Source organism: Heterocephalus glaber, unplaced genomic scaffold, assembly GCF_053883595.1.
Source record: "Heterocephalus glaber isolate CG9 unplaced genomic scaffold, H.glaber_assembly_v1.0 deba00001509, whole genome shotgun sequence".
Taxonomy (NCBI): domain Eukaryota; kingdom Metazoa; phylum Chordata; class Mammalia; order Rodentia; family Bathyergidae; genus Heterocephalus; species Heterocephalus glaber.
Window position 1 is genome coordinate 31,049,160 of NW_028258325.1, and position 16,325 is coordinate 31,065,484.

At 40.5% G+C, this 16,325-nt stretch overlaps 1 protein-coding gene and 1 pseudogene across 6 annotated transcripts in view; one reads left to right on the top strand and one right to left on the bottom strand.

Moving 5' to 3' along the window:
* Positions 1–16,325, top strand: part of Tbc1d1 (TBC1 domain family member 1) — a 234,372-nt gene that overhangs the window by 100,978 nt on the left and 117,069 nt on the right. The window lies entirely within an intron of this gene.
* LOC106007957 (protein ILRUN pseudogene) lies at positions 2,969–3,805 on the bottom strand (annotated as a pseudogene).

A 16,325-nucleotide genomic window follows, 5' to 3' on the forward strand; every position in this document is an offset into this window, starting at 1 on the left:
GCTGCCATTTGCTTAGGGAGGGTTGGTAGGAATGTGGAGTGTGTGTTCTCCTGAGCTAGGAGAATACGTTTCACCTAGGAACCCAGGAAGCCTTGCCTGTCACCACTGCCTGCAGCGGCACACACTTGACACAGCTGTGTGGACATTGTAGTATATGATCCCCACAAATTCTTTATGGCCTTGGAAAAAATACACTAAACAATTCTCATCTGAAAGTGTCTAACATAAAAATAGTTTTGGCTTTTAAAGGGGTCAGTCTTCAGCTGTCTAGAGAAAGCTTATAATCCAAAATGACTGATTCCCAGAGCTTTTGGTTTACTATTTTCACCGTTTGTTTCTTCTTGGAACACTTGTTGCGTACCTGCTGTGTGCAGACATTGTGACAGTGATGGCGCCACAGGGTCATCCCAGCTTTCCAAGGCCCAATTCAGATGTTTGTTACTTAAAAACTTTGAAGTCATTAAGTTTGTAGTGTGCATTGCAACATTCGTACATTGAGCACATCAGAATTTTTATTAGTACATGTTTGCAGTACATATTGATAACATCCATGGTGGGGAGTTGGTGCTTGTACGTAACACATCTCAGTTCGTTCCTTCCCCCAACCCTTCACCCATTTGTTTCCTGTTTGTTTTTGAGACAGGGTCTCAATATGTAGTTCAGGCTGGCCTTGAACTCACTAGGCCAGGCTGGCTTCAAACTCGTGGTGATCCTCCTGCCTCAGCCTCCTGAGTGCCGGGACTAGAGGCATGTACCACCATGCCTGGCCTGTTACTATTTTTTTTTACAGCATCAGATATATTTATTTTATAAGTCTTTATAAAGTTAATTCATAAACAAAGATTAATAGCCAGAATGATAGGCCAAAGAACATATAAAAAACGTAAAACAATTATACTAAGTTAAGGTACACTTTTAGGTACATTGACGATGGTGGATTACCATAACTTTTTTTCCTATTGTCTGTCTTTTGCTTTATTTATGCATTTGGTTTCTCCTATAAGAGAAACTATGTGATATTTAAGTTTGTGTGTCTAATGATTTGTTTCACTTAACATTGTGGTCTCAAGGTGTACTCATTTTCCTACTTAATAACTCAAATTTATCCTTTAAGGGAGAGTAGTCCATTGTGTATAAATACCACATTTTCTTTATCCATTCATTTTTTGATAAACATATAGGCTGTTACTAAGATTTAGCTATTTATGAATTATGCTATAAGTCTTTTTGTTTTGTTTGGTTTGGTTTGGTACCAGGGATCGAACTTGGGACCTTGCACTTGTGGGGCAGGCAGTGGCATCACTGAGCTAAATCCCCGGCCCTTTTTTTGGTTTTTTTTTGAGACAAGATTTTTCCTATGTAGTTCAGGCTGGCCTTGAACTCACTGTGTAGCCAACACAGTGGACTCATGGGTCCTCCTGCCTCAGCCTCCTGAATGCTGGGATCACAGGCAGGTGCCACCATGCTTGGCAGAATTGTGCTGCAATAAACAAGGATATGCGTGTATCACTGCAATATGATACCTTTAACTCTTTCAGGACGATACCTAGAAGGGGAATAGCTGGGTCAAATGAAATTCCTAGTTTTAGTTTTTCGAGGACTCTCTATACAGATTTCCATAGTGATTGTACCTGTATATACTTCCACCAACAATGAAGAACAGTTTCATTTTCCCTGAAGTCCCTCCATCATTTATTATTGTTTGATTTCTGGATAATAGCCATTCTTTCTTGAGTGAAATGGAATCTCAGTGTTGTTTTAATTTGCATTTTTCTAATAACTAGTGATGTTGAACTTTTTAAAAAAATCCATTAGCCATTTGTATTCCTTCATCTGAGAAGTATCTATTCATTTAACATGCCCATTTTTTGATTGGGTCTTTAAATTTGGGGAGTCTAATTATTTGAGTTCTTTATATTTTCTAGATATTGATCCTTTGAAGAGTAGCTGGCAAAATTTTTTCTCATTCTGTAGGTTCTTTTCTCTCTGTTGGAAATCTCCTTTGCTGTGCAGAAGCTTTTAATTTGATGTGATCCCATTTGTTGATTCTTGGTATTATTTCTTATGCAACTAAGGAGTCTTTGCCTATACCTGTGTCTTTAAGAATCTTACCTATTTTGTATTCCAGCAGATGAAGTGCTTCTGTTTTATTTAGTGTTTCTCTTTTAATATTTAGATACTTGATCCGTTTTCAGTTTAGTGTATGGTGAGAGATTATGGGTCTAGGTTCAATCTTCGGCATATGGATAGCCAGTTTTCCCAGCATCATTTGCTAAAGAGGCTGCCTTTCCTCCACCAAAAGTATTTGGCTTCTTTGTCAAAGATCAGGTAGCTGATGGTACCTGGAATTGTTTGTGGATCCTCTTTTTTCCATGATCCACGTATTTTTTGTCATTACCATGCTGTTTTTGTCACTGTAGCTTCATAGTATAACTTGATGGCTGGAATGAGATGCTCCATTCCTTGCCCTTGTTGTCCAGACTTGCTTTTGCTATTCTATGTCTCCTGTGGTTCCATATGAATTTTACAGTTGCTTTCTCTAGTTCTGTGAGGGATGTTATTGGTATTTTAATTGGGATTATATTAAATCTGTAACAGTTTTAGAAGTATGACCATTTTGATATGTTGCCTCTGCCTATCCAGAAACAGGAGATATCTTTCCATTTTCTTTTTTTTTTTAATTTTTATTTTGATATTTCTTTTAATGCTAAAGGTAAAGAACCTGGCCTTTCAACACCCAAACCAAAGCAGAGAGAAGGGAGCGAATCGCAAGTGTGGACAAAGCGACATCCACAGGCATGGGGTGCGGGAGGGAGACCTTTTGTGTTGCTGTTGTTGGCAGGAGAGCTAAGCAGTCTTAGGTGCGCCTCTGGGAGTGGCAGTCTAGGTGTGTACTTCGCCATGAAGGGTAGCACAGATCCCAAGCCCCACCACCTACCCCTTGTCCTCTTCTCCGAGGGCACCTACCTTATTGTAAGTCACTACTGGTAAGTTGTTTGTGTGACTGCTGGGGGACAGATTTATAGTTCTGTGAGAGTCTGTCCTGATCTTGCTCAGTTTGGTCAGGAGCAGGAGCCCAAGTGTTTTTGCTGATCGAGTCGAACCCGGAACCCCCAGGGTCTTTTAAGTTGTTTTCATCTGATTGTTGGTTCTTTTGGGGAGAGGCAAACGGGTTGAAGTTTCCTTCTACCTTGCGATGCGGCTGTGTGTTGAACTTCGTTTCAAAAGACGACAGCTGCTGTGTTACTCCTAAAAGTCCACCCACCTCCACACTGAGAATCACCCAGATGACATCTCCATAGTAGAGTCCGGTAGCAGTGCACATCCGCCACTGTCCCTGATACATTCCTGCTCTGCTGGGGCTGCACATCTGGACGCTGACATCTGCAATCTCTTGAGGCTCTAGGGATCCCACCAACACCATGTTCACATGTCCAAATTGGTCTCCCTTGACATATTTAAGACAAATCCCTGGAGGCCAGACTTGTGCTCCAGAATTCTGGATCCACCATGTTTTTACAAACTGAGTATCGGGAGGTATTGACTCCCCTTCTCCTATGGTGACATCTTCAACAAAGGACATAGAGGGCACACTGATGTTTGGGCTTTCAAAATCATAATAGGCGCCAATTGCTGCTTGTAAGTTCCAGTTGGTCATGTCCAGGAAGATGGTGCAGCCGGCCGGGTTGAGCTGGAAGCCGAGCAGCCGGTGGAACTCAGAGATGAGCATGTCCTTGTCGGTGGTGCCCAGGCAGCTGAACTTCTGCATCAGTTCGGGGTCCAGGTCCACGTCCATGCCCTCCATGGCGGGGCCCAGACAACCGCTTCCCTGCCTCCTCACAACCGAGCTGCCCGCCGCCACGCCACCTGGCCCTGGGACCCTGAGGGGTTCCGCTCCTCGGAGGTAGGCCCTGGGCCTCTCACCGCCTCATAGAGGTAAACTACTCAGCCACTCACTCACTCTCGCGCTCCCCCCCACCCCAGTGCCGCCGCCGCCGCCGCCGCCGCCGCCCCTAGCTCCTAGCTCCTAGCTCCTCCGCCGCCTCGCCTCCATCTTTCCATTTTCATATGTCCTCTTTGACCTCTTTTTTCAGAGTGCTGTAGTTTTCATTGTAAAGGGCTTTCACTTCCTTGGTTAAGTTAATTCTTAAATACTTCATTTTTTTCTTGATTCTACTGTGAAAAAAGGTATTGTTTCTGTAATTTCTGTGTATTATTGGTGTACTGAGTTGATTTTGTATCTTGCTGCATTACTGAATTTGGTTATTCTAAAAGTCTTTTGGTATAATTTTGGGGTCTTCATGTAGAGGATCATGTCATCTTCAAATAATGATAATTTAACTTCTTCCTTTCCTATCCACATTCCTTTTATTATTTCCTCTTGTCTAATTGCTCTGGCTAACGTTTTTGTTTGTTTGTTTGGTACAGGGGATTGAACTCAGGACCTTGTGATTTCCAGGCAGGTGCTGTGCCACTGAGCTAAATCCCCTTCCTGCTTTGGCTAATGTTTTGAGAACTATATTGAACAGGAGTGGTAATAGCAGATATCCTTGTCTTGTTCCTGATTTTAGAGGGGACGTTTTCAGCTTCTCCCCATTTAATGTGATGTTGGCTGCTGGTTTGTCATAGATGGCTTTTATCAGATTGAGATAAGGACCTTCTATAACTGTTTTCTTTAGGGTTTTAAAAATCATGAATAGATGATTTTGTCAAATGCTTTTTCTGCATCTGTTGAGATGATCATGTGATTTTTGTCTTTGGTTCTGTTGATGTGTTGTGTCACATGTACTGATTTGCGTATGTTGAAATATCCCTGCATTCCTGGACTGAATCCCTGTAATGATGTATGATCTTTTTGATGATTTGCTGCATGCTGTTTGCCAGTATCTTATTGAGGATTTTTGCATGTATGTTCATTAACGAGATTGGCATGTAGTTCTCTTTTTTAGGTCCTTTTCTGGTTTTCAGATGAGGGTAATGCTTGCTTCCAGGAGTGAATTTGAGAGTACTGCTTCCCTTTTGATTTCATTAAAGAGTTTCAGGAGTATCAACATTAGATTGTCTCTAAAGTTCTTGGAGAATTTGGCAGTGACTCCATCGGGACCTAGGCTTTTCTTAATACCATGATATTGGTAGTTTTTTTCATTGCTTCCAATTTCATTCACTGATACTGGATTATTCAGGATTTGTATATCTTCTTGATTCAGCTTTGATACTTCATTGTATCTAGGAATCTATTCATTTCTTCTGAACTCTCCATTTTATTTGAGTACAAATTCTTAAAGTAGTTACCAAGGATCTGTATTTTGGTCAAATCCATTGTGGTTTCACCCTTTTCGTTTCTTTTTTTTTTTTTGGTACCGGGGATCGAACTCAGGTTCCTGCGCTTGCTAGGCAGGCAGTGGAACCATTGAGCTAAATCCCTGGCCCCACCCTTTTCGTTTCTAATTGCATGGATTTTCGTCTTTCCTTATTTTGGTAAGATTGGCTTAGGGTTTGTTTATTTTGTTCTTTATTTTTTTTGCTTAAATTCTTTTATCAGTACATTTTAGGTATATAGTATATTGACATTTATCATTGAGTGCTTGTACCTGTACATGATTTATCTTGGTTCTTATTTTTTCCCTATTACCTGTGCACCCTTCACCCCCTCCACCCTCCCCTATTTACATAGATTTTGTTTCCATTTTTTTTCTTTTCTCATAATTTTTCCTTTCCCTTCTTTCCTTTCCCCTTCCCCTTCCCCTCCCACTTCTCCTACTCCTTTGGACCTTTTCTTCCTATTTCAAATTATCTGTTACTCGTTTTAATCATTTTAATCCTTATTTACACTTTCAGTTTTTCACACTAGAGAAACTATTCGGTATTTACACATGTGTGTCCTATTTATTTCACGTAAGAGTATCGCCTCAATATGCATCCATTTAGCTATAAATGTCTCTCGTTTGTCATTCTTTATGGCTGAGTAGTACTCAGTTTTATAAAAAAACCCACATCTTCTTCATCCAGTTTCCAGGTGATGAGCAATTGGGCTGTTCCCAAGCTTTAGCTATTACAAACTGTGCCGCTGTATACATGGGTGCACATATATCGCTGTGGTACGATTCTTCTAATTCTTTTTGGGAAGATACTCAGCAGAGGAATGGCTGGGTCAAGTGGGACCTCTAGTCCTAGTTCTTTGAGGTATCTCCATACTGATTTCCACAGTGGTTGCACCACTCTGCACTCCCACCAGCAGTGGAGTAGGGTTCCTCTTTCCACACAGCCCTGCCAGCATTTATTATTCGTTGATTTCATGATGGTAGCCATTCTTTCTTCGGAGGTGGAATCTCAGTGTTGTTTTCATTTGCATCTCTCGAATGACCAGTGATGTTGAACATTTTTTTCATGTTTATTTGCTATTTTTACTTGTTTTTCTGAGAAATGTCTGTTCATTTCAGATGCCCATTTTTGGATTGAGTCTTTAAATTTGGGGGGGGGTCTGATTTTTAAAAATTCTTTATATATTCTAGATAGTAGCCCTTTGTCTGAGGTACTGCTGCTAAAATTTTTTTCCCACATTGTAGATTGTCTCTTAGCTCTGTTGGTGTTGTCTCTTGCAGTGCAGAAGCCTTTTAATGAAATGAGATCCCAGTTGTTGATTCTTTCTGCTAGTTCCCGTGCTACTGAGATTTTCTTCATAAAGTCTTTTCCTATGCCAATGTCTTCAAGAGTTCTACCTAACTTATCTTCCAGCAAGTTTAGTATTTCTGTTTTAATATTTAGATCTTTAAACCACTTTGATCTTAGTTTAGTGCATGGTGATAGATATGGGTCTAGTTTTAATCTTTGGCAAGTTGAAATCAAGTTTTTCCAACAACATTTATTAAATAGGCTATCTTTCCTCCAGTGAGGGTGGTTGGCTCCTTTGTCAAAGATGAGGTGGCCAAGTATGTCTGGAGTTGTTTCTGCATGTTTTAATCTATTCCACTGATCCTCAGGTCTTTTTCTTTGCTGGTGCCATGCTGTTTTTATCACAGTAACTTTGTAGTATAGTTTCAAGTTGGGGATTGTGATAACCCCTGCCATGTCTCTGTTGCTTAGGATTGCTTTAGCTATTCTAGGTCTCTTCTGGTTCCAAATAAATTTTTGGATTGTTTTCTCTAGTTCTGTGAAGTATATTTTTGGAATTTCAATCAGCATTGCATTAAATCTATATAGTACTTTTGGAACTATGGCCATTTTCACTATATTGGTTCTTCCTACCTAGGAACAAGGGTTGTCTTTCCATTGTCTTATATCCCCTTGGATCTCTTTTTTCAGAGTGCTGTAGTTTTCAGTGTAGAGGTCTTTTGGTTCCTTTGTTAGATTGATTCCTAGATATTTCATTTTTTTGGATGCTATTGTAAAAGGAGTTGTTTCCCTAATTTCTCTCTCAGTGAGTCTGTTATTGGTGTACAAGAAGGCTATTGCTTTTTGAGTGTGTTGACCTTGTATCCAGCTACTCTACTGAATCTGTCAGTTAAGTCTAGAAGTCTTTTGGTGGACAAAGTAAAACTTTTTATGATGATATCATTCCACAAAGTTGAATCTTCTCATTTTGAGTCACTGGATCATTTCATGTATACCATTATTGTGTACTTACCGTATATTGTAAAAATTGATTGTTTCTGCCCCCTTCTTAAATTATTCTCAGGGCTTTTTTTTTTATCTTCCTCTTTCTTCATTCTTTAAATATTCCCTAGGCTGTAACTCCAGCTATTGGGGAGAATGAGGCAGGAGGACTGCAAGCTTGAGGATAGCTTGGGCAACTTAGATCAGTTTGTAGAGGCTTCAGTCCATAATCAGCTGACTCCAACACAGAGTGGCACATGGCAGAGGGGTAGCAGTTCATGGCAGAACAAAAGTACCAAAGCAACAAGAGCTTGTTTATTCTTTCAAAGAATCAACTTTTCGATTCATTATTCTTTCAACTTCTCTGTAGGGTTTGATTTTCCTGGGAATTTACTTCTCTCTCTTTTCCCTCAAGGTTTTAATTTCCGGTGTCTGGATTCCAAATCTTGGAGAGGCTGAGTTGCTGTCTTCTTACCACTCTGCCATTTTCCTGAAAAGTCCTCTGCCTGATTTTTTTCTGAGCACATTTATTAAGTACTTGTAGTGTGCCAGGTACTGTCATTGGCCCTGTCGTCTACAATAGTGAGCAAAAGAGACGGTGATGCTGACATTTGAGAATTCAGGTGTTTTTTTGTTTGTTTTGGGGTGTTTTTTGGTACTGGGTATCGAACTTGGAACCTTGCACTTGCGAGGCAGGCACCAGAACCACTGAGCTAAATCCCTGCCCAAATTCAGGTGTTTTATACTCTGAAGTTCGTAGGGTTGTCCTGAACATGCCATGAAAGCTATTTGCCTCTTGAGGCCTGTATCTGTATTAGGATGGTGGTTTTCATGCTCTGTTCCTTGCGCTATCTAGAGCTGGTCGAGGGAGAGGGAACGTTCTGCTTCCTTGGCTCCATTTCAGCGAGACCACTGCTCCTCATACAAACGGCATTGGTGCAGAGTCGAGAGTGGAGTGAGATGGGAGAGAGTTGGGTTGCTTACAGAGTATTTAGAAATTGTAATCAAAACGTTTAATGTGATCGGCATTATCTATTGCCACTTGGTGGGTATAGATCATTTGTGAATGTCATTTGTGATCAGTTCTGTACGTAAAGCAGTGGAATAGCTGCAAGCTCATTACCTTTCAGTACTTTTGCTTTAAAGGAGTCGGCCTTTCCTTACCTTGCAGACATTAAGATAGCTGCTTTCACTGGCAGCCATTATGTGTGGGACTCTGCTAAACTTTCACATTTATTATTTAATTTTCTCCTCAATGTGACTTTACAAGGTAGCTGGTAATGTCCCAGTTTGATAGAAGACTGAGCTGGGCGGCCTGCCTGGATTGCATGGGGAGCTTTATGACCCTTGGAGCTTATTTCGGCATTCCAGTTACAGAGATCCTGTAGGATCTGTCAGCAGGGGAGATTCATGGCTTCAACTGTGGCAGGAGGTAGGCTTTCTCCCAATAGTTTGACCAGCAGCCAGAGTCCACCTTTGTCTTTTGAAGAGGTATTTTGTGTCACTTTCTCCTCCCAGTCCTCCACCCCTTTGCCTCCCAGTGGAATGTTTGTGGCTTAGTAAGCAATACTTGCTTAATTCTTTCAGTTTTTCCCTTCCTCACACGCACACACTTTCCATACTCTAAAATGTATCCAGGCGTCCAGGTGAGTAGAATGCTCCTTGTGCATTTATCAAAATGGCACTGTTCCTCCTGAGAGATCCTGAATAGGCTTTAAAAAAACACTTGTATTTCTATTTTGTACTGTATTTACAGTGAATGAAATCAGTGTGGTTATCAGAAAGGAATGAGATAGTTCTATGTGGGCTGATATGCCAATAAAATATGCCCATGATGGTAAAAGTTAGTTGCAGAACAGTGTGACCCCCCCCCCCCCCGCTTTTTTTAAAGGAAATTGCCATTAAGTATACACAAAGAACTATGCAGGAGAAAAAAAAAATCAAACTTAACTGTAGATATTTTGGGGGTTGGGATTATAGATGGCTTTATGTTTCTGTATTTTTCTTTTATGTAGACTTGTATTAAACATTATTTAGAAATCAAAATGATTGAAGAATGCATTCTGCTGCTGTGTTTAAAAGGGAGGATGGGTCATTGGAAAGTGGTAAAGCATTACTGTTTGCTTTTCCTTGGTTCTTGAAGTTGCCCCTTTCAGGCCAAGTAGTTCTGGAAGCAGCCCAGGGGGTCTTTGAGGAAAGGGAGAGGGAGAAGGCAAGGCCTTCCTTTTTTCTGTTCATTCTGCTCAGTAGTAACTGGCTTGTTTCTTCTTGGCCACAGAATGACCTCTCAGGGAAGTCAGCTCATTTGCTGCAGGGACAACACTGCTTGTGCCCTTTGGACTGGAGGCCCAGGGGGACTGGTGGAGGAGACAAGTGTGCAAGAGGGAGGGATTCCAGAGATAAAAATGTATGCTTTAAAATTTTTCCTCTAAAATGAAGGGATAGATAGATCAAAGTTACATAACCCAGTAGATGCCTCAGTTGTGATGAACTGATTCTACTCATTGTGTGGATACACACAGTGAGATTGTATGGATCTGGCTGCTAGGGGCTAATTGTATATGAATCTTGGGTTTTGCACACTATGCAGAGAATGGTTGTGATTTGATGAAAAAGACTGAACTATTGGCTGCTTAGGTGTATACTGTGTTTGTTGATGTTTCCTTCCCTGGTGTTTATATCTGGGTGTGCCTGTGAGTCCGGTACTGCATTGGAGTCACCAGGGTTCTGAGATGAAAGTGCAGCCTCCTTGGGGACATCTCTGTTTCTTGTTTCTTGTGACCTGACCCCTACACCTGCACAGGGAGCTTTTCTTTTTTCCATTAAGCCCTTTGAGGACAGGAACCCTTATCTTTATACAAGAAATTAAGTTCATTTGATCCCTGGTACCGGAAAAAAAAAAAGAAATTAAGTTCTGCCCTTGGAGGTATGGCTGAAACAGAAATTTCTTTGCTGTGTTTTCATTGAAGTGAGTTCTGCTTATAGGCAAGCCAAGGATAATGTGAGTCCCCAAGAGAGGGAGGCTGTGTGATGTCCCAGTGGTCTCAGTCACTGAGGATCGACACTAGTCCTCCAGGAGGGCCCTGATACAAGCAGAAGAAAATTGCCTTTCTGGAGACGCAACATCATCCCTGAGGGGCACAATTTGACCCATGTGAGAGACCATGTGTAGACACTTTGCAAATTACCTGTTTGCTAGCCTGGTTTTGTCCATTGGTATTCATTATGGTAAATCCTTTCTTATCTTTTTGCACAGTAGGGAGCTGGGAGGGCATGAAAATAATCGCAAGCAAAGCATTTAAACATGAATTCCCATTTACTCTGTTTCTGAACATATTTTTGATAGCTAAAATTTTATTAAATCCTATTTTGTTTTAATAGGGAAAATGGAGTCAATTTGGACTCCCTAGGAGCTTTGGTGACTGGTTTTATTTTTATAAGGTCAGAGTGGAAAATACTTAAGTCATTCTATTTGCTTCTCGTAATTTACTTGGTATGCACTGTGTTGAGATTTTGTGTTTCTCTAGCACTTTTCCTCCTGTACCATTTGGCTTTTGCCTTGTTTAGTCATTTGCACATGTACTTCTTAATCTCTGTGTAGATAGTTCCAATATTTTTGTCTTCACCAGTTTGATCATCTCTGCTCTAAGTACCGTAGGGAGCCACCATGCAAGTTGTGCTGCTTTTGCGTTGTTCACTCTTTGCCAAGAGCCTCAGTTCTCACGTTTGGGGTAGAATGGTGCTGTGGACAGACCAGTCACAAATCCAGGCTCCTGGACCCTAGCTGCCCACTGGAACAGCAGGGGTGCACTTCTGAAAACTGTAGATGCCAGGACCCTGCCTCCCATTGGTGGCCCCATTTAGATGGTAGGACTGAACATCAGGGTCCAGGAATACTGATTATTCTGATCTGCAGCCGCATTTGAGATGAGAATCAATGCATTCAGTGAACAGCATTTGACTCGGAAGGCTTTTCTCCTCCAGATTGAATGTTCAGTGAGTCTATAACTTTGGTCAATATTTATGCCAGCCAGCCAATGTTTTGACTTTTAAAAACTGTTTTAGGGGCCGGGGATTTAGCTCAGTTGTTCTGCTGCCTGCTTCGCAAGCACAAGGTCCCGAGTTCGATCCCCAGTACCAAAAGAAAACAAAAAAACAAAAACAAACTGTTTTAATCACAAGTTTGAGACAGCCTGGGCAGCACTTTAGTGAGATGTGGTCTCAAACTTCTCAACATAAAAATTTAAAAGAGGTGGGGGGGGGCGGGCGGGATATGTAGCACAGTGGTAGAGTGCCCCTGGGTTCAATCCCTGGTTCTACCCCAAAAAGAGAAGTTTTAGAAGAATGTACAAAATAATTTCTTACCCTTATCGTGCTTTTACTCTTGCTTTTCTTACCTGCTTCCCCCTACTTCTCTTAGCTCCTGAAGCCATTAAATTACTCCTTATGAAGGAAGTGTCATTGTTTTGAAAGTGTGGAAAAGTATTGGCTTAGTGGATGCTTGTAGTGAACTTTTCAAGTATGAAGGTAGGTTTTATGTTTGTATAGAACATCTCTGTAAGAGTCTAAAAGCTCCTGATTGTTTACCCAGTTTGCCATCTCAGGACTAGAGAAGCCAAATAGTACTACTTTTATTTCACGTGTGATGAAAGCTCAAAGGATGGAAAGATAAGGCGTGCACAAATGAGGGCCTGTGGCCTGTGCTAGGTGCTGTGATCATTAGCATTTCATCTCACCACAGAGGCCCTCTCAGCCTTCCTGCAGCACGCTTGTTGTCTTTTGTGGAAGATGGAACACATGACTCTGCCCTTTTTGGCTAATTGTAAGCACAAAGCAGGAGTTCAGGTGTTAGATCACCAGGTGAAGTCATGCCGGACAGGAAGGGCCTGTGCCCAGGACCAGCCTTCTGTGGTTTGTGTTCTAGCCACTGTCACTTTATACTGAGAATCATATTTAGATGTGTCTTTCACTTACTAGCCTTTGAGCCTCATAAAGTCAGGGGGGATTTTGTCTTATTATTTGGAGAGGGTGTGTTCAGCTCTCCGTGGGTGGAAGTAGTCCTATTGGGCCAAACTGGTACATAATGGGAATATTCATGAGTCACATCTGGATAGTAGAAAATGGTTGTTTTTTTTCGCTTTAAATAATGTAAGTAGTGGGCACTAGTGGATATTTTTTATAAGTATTTTGTGTAAAATCCAAGGCATATAAAGTAGAATGTGGAAAAACTTGGTTAAATTTAGTTTTTCCCTTTTTTTTTTACTTTATGATGAGTAACAAACACAAATAACTACTAATTATCATTATCAACAATAAACATCACAGGTCTGCTCCTTATGGAAAATAATTATGCCAAGTAATTGTTTTCTGTTTGGAGTGCTTCTTTTAGCTCCTTGCTAAAGTATGAAAACAAGTCGTCTAAGAGCAGTGCCATATTTTTGCAGCTTTAGACTGTTTAATACTGAGCCGGGGTTTTAGCTCAGTGGTTTCGCCACCTGCTGCGCAAGCGCAAGAACCCGAGTTCGATCCCCGATACCGAAAAGAAAAACAAAACCAAAGAATGTTTAATACAGTATAACAGAAAAAATTGCTAGAGCTTTAAATACAAATCCAGGTCTTCTTTAGATTCATTTAAATTTCTCTCTTAATAGTTGGCAGAAAAACAAACCTATAAATGAAAACTAAAATGACTTTCTTTTTTGTTCTAAATACTGTTTCAGGAACTCTTTCCTAAATCCTTATGAATAAAATACACTTGCAGTATGTTTATAATTAATCCCTTAAAATCCCTAAATCCTTAAAAAGAAAGTTGACCCAAATGCTTTAATAAGGACTTTATATTTACAGAAGTGAATATTTTAAATTCTGGAGTATCAGTTTTCTTCTTATAAAATAACATTCAAGCATCTTCCAGAAACTTCATCTTTTAGCATGCATTTGTTAATATGTAAATTGTTGAGAAGCCTGTTTTGGTTGTAAACAAGGTGAACATTTCCTTTCAAATTTGAGCATTAGTATAAGTTGACAATAGAGTTTAGTAATTTGGGGGCTGGTACAGTGCTGGGGCTCAGTCCCAGCGCCGTGCATATGCTAAGCAAGCCTTCTACCACTGAGCCACATCCCTAGTTTTTATATATTGAACAGGCCTGTTTCTTCATCAGTTGTTTTTTTCTTTTTTTGTTAGGTATGTAGCACATGTGTATAGTACATTATTACATTTCTCATGGGGAGTTGATAATTAATCTTAATTATCTAACATTTTTGTTGTGATTCCTGTGTATAAGAATTAAAACCAAACCCAAACCCTTACTGAATTTATCCCAGTAAGGTGTTTTTCAGATTCTTTTGCAGTAGTGCTGATTTACTTTTATCTGGTTATCTGCAGACAGAAATGACGCAGATATTAACTTCTTTGACTAAACTAAATTAGATTTTCATGCAAAGTACCCAGATCGTATCAATAGGAATAACCTCCACTAGCCTCATTGTATTTGCCCTCAAAGGGTCTGTTTATTTGCAATAAATATTGTAACTTGAGTTATATGTTCTTAGAGACTAAATAAAGCGTGACCCTGATATTTTTCAGTTAAGTTTATTTGGGGGGGTTATTATTTTCTTTTTTTGCTTATATTACTGAATTTTCCCCCTCACTTCTTTTTGTGTATCTGTATGAGCTTCCACCTCCAGCCCACTGGTCTCAGCCCTCAGCCTATCCTCAGTCGACTATTCTGCCTGTCTTCAAGATGAGTGTCCCTTCTCTAGGTGTCTCTGACCTCATCTTCCTTGCTTCCCTCCTCCTTCTCTGCCTGCCATTTCTCAGTTTCTCCACCCCTGAAATATTGGGATGTTCCAGAATCCCTTTTTTCTGCCTTTCCTTTGTTTTCCCTGTGTCTCTTCCAAAGCTTCAGATAGCTCCAGTGTATGAGCTGCTCTCCTGTCTTGGATCCCAGGCCCATCTGTCCAACTGTCTGCCCACCAGGTTGCATTACTTTTAAGTCCATCTGGTCTTGTGTAAGGTGCACAAAAGCAGAACTCAGCTGCCCAAACCTGTCCCTGCTTCTGTGTTTCCTCCTTGAGCTCACAGCACAGGCATCGTCATTGCAGAAGTCTAAGCCAGAGCTCTAGGAACTGAGTGTAATCCTCAGTACTGTGAACTCTCCCATGCAGGTCATCACCAACCTGCGGTTTCTTTCTGCTAGAACCTGTTTGTTCAGGCTGAGTCTTCAGTGCTTGGTTCTTAGTTCAGGTTCCCAGCATATGCAACCTGCGTTATTGTTAGTGATCCTATCTGAAGCTCTCTGGTCCCAGCTCTCATGCACACATCCGATTCCTCTCAGGTGAGTCCCTAGGTTGGCATCTAGAGATACCTAGAAAAGTGTTTGGAAATACAATAAAGTAAAGGGCTAAATTCCCCTGTGTAAAAAGTCAGTGCAAATGAGTGTAGGGCAGTGTTACAAAGGATGGGGAATTCAGGATTTCATCACAAGTGGACATTTTACCTGCGCTTTTTGAAAAACAGTGCTCCAGGTCTGTTCTGATAAAGAAAACTGAACTTATCAATAAAGTTATAACTTACAAGTAAAGCTCATTTTTCATTCTCTTAGTATACTTGAGTAACTTATAATAATGCTTATATTGCACTAGATTTTTAACCATTTGCCATTTATTTTCCAAACTATATATGGCAATGAGCTATTTGCCTTCAGATATCCTCCACTTGTAATATTCTTCTGGTCAGGATATTAGGGATTTTTTTAAAGCCCCAGTTTATCGTGTACACCCATATTTCACACAGCTCCCTGGAGCTTCTGAAAGGTAGGATGTACTATAATCTGTTCACTGATAAGGCTTAAGCTAATTTATACCTGAATAGTAAGATTCATCACAGAAGGAGAATTGGCTTTGGTCTTTGACTCAATGAAGTGTGTCTTAGATTCTGTCTGAAGTTCTGGGGAGATTGGTGGTTGGAAAGCTATCACAGCCCCAAGTCTGACCAGAGTGTGGTGTAGTCTTCAGCTGCTTCTGACCCTAGGAAGTAAGGGAACAGTCAAGTGATCTATTTTGTGTTTGTTCCATTTACTGCTGAGTTGCTATAAATTCTTGTGACTTCACACATCTTCTCTGCACTTTGATGTATAATGAGAGACACCATTGCTTACTTCAGATGCAGTAGAAGACACAGCACATAGAAACATCAAGTACTTTAACAAGTCTTGAAGGATTGAATAAACTTCAAATGTTCTGATGAGAATAGGGTTAACTGGAAGATTCATGTGACTCATAAAATAATCTCACACAGTTACTTAGAAACATGGCAGTTCTTTATCTGTATTTGGTTATTTTGGTATGAAAAATTATCATTCTTTACACAGAAATAATTTTACCTTGGGGAAAAAAAATCTTGTAATCTTATGAGCACCATTCCCAAAGAGAAACTGTAGCTGTTTAGTTTAGTTTTGTTTTATTTTGTCTTTTGTTTTTTGAGACTGGGTCTTGCTATATAGTCCAGACTTGCTTTGAACTTACTGTGTAGCCCATGTTGGCTTTGAACTTGCAGCAGTCTTAATGTCTCAGCCTCCCAGGTGCTGCAGTTACAGACATGGGTTACCATGCTTGGTCCATTTTTTGCCAAAGTCCTGTAGTGAATCATTGGAAAGGTGGAAATGAAAGCTAGACTTCTACAGTACTCTTTTCTCTGTCCTATCTTCTTTATTAACAATTTCGGGGCCACC